This window comes from Orycteropus afer, unplaced genomic scaffold, assembly GCF_000298275.1.
Source record: "Orycteropus afer afer isolate SDZICR_OR568_19922 unplaced genomic scaffold, OryAfe1.0 scaffold00037, whole genome shotgun sequence".
NCBI lineage: Eukaryota > Metazoa > Chordata > Mammalia > Tubulidentata > Orycteropodidae > Orycteropus > Orycteropus afer.
In genome coordinates, this window is record NW_006921624.1 from 2822122 (window position 1) to 2824497 (window position 2376).

The following is a 2376-nucleotide window of genomic DNA, read 5'->3' on the forward strand; positions in this document are numbered from 1 at the left end:
TATTTTCACGCAAATTCTTCTGCTAGTTGGGGTTTAGTCTACTTCTGTATCCTTCCTTTCAAGGCTCAGCGGTCCAAGATTATCTTCTGTGTCTGTGTCAATTGGTTTCCCTTTTCTTTGTTGAAGAGGGTCTGTGCAGTCCTTCTGCCTAGTCTGCCATCTTGCCGGAACTCAAACTTCTTTCCTTTTAAGAATGCATGCTCACCAGAAGGTTCTTGTATTGCATCCTACCTCACAACTGCAGAGCCTTCTTGCATATTAGAGATCCAACAGCCATTTTAATCCAGCACCAAACAGTCTCTTAAGTTTATCTTGATGTATTCTTAGCAGTTAGAATTCCAACTTGGGCCCTTTGCTGACAGCAGAGGAAGTACTCTTTTCTTCTTCTTCTTCTTCTTCCTTAACCAGCACAAATTATTATCTTATCTTTCTATAGGTGAGAAGTTTGATAAAGGTTGAAGTTTCACTGGACTAAAATGAAAGTGTTAATAGGACTGCATTCCTTTCTGGAGGCTCTGTGGTGGATCCCTTTCCATGTCTTTTCCAGTTCCTAGAGGCTGTGCTCATTCCTTGGCTCACAGCCCTGTTCCCACCCTCCTCAAATCCAGCAATGGTGGTTGAGTCTTTCTCATGTCTTGTCACTCAGGGGAAGGAGTCATGAGCTGAGTATGGGTCTGTGGGTGCTGGGGCTGCTGATCACATGTGTGAAATGAACAATTAAAGGGAAGACACTGCAGGCCCCCTCACTCTTCTTTTGCTATCCCAGGGAGTTTGGCAGTTTGGGGTTGGCTGTATCCTGTAGATTTTCAGTTGCCGGAGGAAGGAATTGTCAGGTGGATATGTGATGGACTCATTCCGAAGACTCTCCACAAATGGGAATAAAAAAGGATTTTAATTTTTCACAGACGTTCATTGTGAAGGTCTCATTTGAGCCTCAGATATCTCACATGTGTCACTGACCCCATTCAATAATGAATCAGAGGCTCAGGGAGATGGAGTCAATACTGTGCATAGGAGCACAGTTCGTATCTTGCAAGCTAGAAATTAATGCAACCATTTGTTTATGCATTTATATGTTTATGGTGGCACAAGAGTTAAGCACTAAGACACAAACCGAAAGGCTGGCAGTTCAAACCCAGCCAGTGGCTCTTGGGGAGAAAGACCTGGTGATTTGCTCCTGTAAAGATTACAGCTTAGAAGTTTCTATGGCAGTTCTACTCTGTAACATGGGGTCACTATGGACCAAGTGGAAACGGACTTGGTGGCACCTAACAACAATATTCTTTCGCATGTATTTGTTGAACACTCACTGTATCAGGCTCTATTGTTACAGGGTTAAATGCCACCCAACTCCTGACCTGGGAGAGTCCACAGTGACCTCTGGGCTTGCTGTTTCCAAAACAGCCTACAGGGAGATCATGAGAGTTGTATCAACTTCAACTGCACACACTTTCCTTAATTTTATTCCCACACTCTCATCTCCACTGTCATCTCGCCTGGGAATTCCTGCCTGCCTGCCCTTGTTGTTGTTGTTGTTGTTAAGTGCCGTCGAGTCGTTTCCGACTCATAGCGACCCCATGCACAGCAGAACGAAACACTGCCCGATCCCGCACCAGCCCCACAATCCCTGCTATACTCGAGCCCATCATCGCAGCCACTGTATCAATCCATCTCGTTGAAGGCCTCCCCCTCTTTCGTCGACCCTCCACCCTACCAAGCATGACATCCTTCTCCAGGGAATGGTCCCTTCTTACAACATGACCAAAATAGGTGAGACGAAGTCTGGCCATTCTTGCTTCCAAGGAGCATTCTGGCTGCACTTCCTCCAGGACAGATCTGTTAGTTCTTTTAGCAGTCCATGGTACTTTCAGCATTCTTCGCCAGCACCACAACTCAAAAGCATCAACTCTTCTTCGGTCTTCCCTATTCATTGTCCAGCTCTCACATGCATACAAGGTGATTGGAAATATCATGGCTTGTGTCAGGTGCACCTTAGTCCTCAAGGAGATATCCTTGCTCCTCAGCACTTGAAACAGTTCCTTTGCAGTTGACTTTCCCAATGCTACACGTCGTCTAATGTCCTGACTGCTGCTTCCGTTGGCATCGATTGTAGAACCAAGCAATGTGAATTCCTTGACAACCTCAATCTTCTCTCCATTGATTGTGATGCTGCTCATTGGTCCAGTTGTGAGGATTTTTGTTTTCTTTATGTTGAGATGTAATCCATACTGCAGACTGTATTCTTCAACCTTCATCAGTAGGTGCCTTAAGTCATCCTCACTTTCAGCAAGCAAAGTTGTATCGTCTGCATATCTCAGGTTGTTAATGATTCTTCCTCCAATCCTGATACCACGTTTTTCTTCATATAGTCCAGCT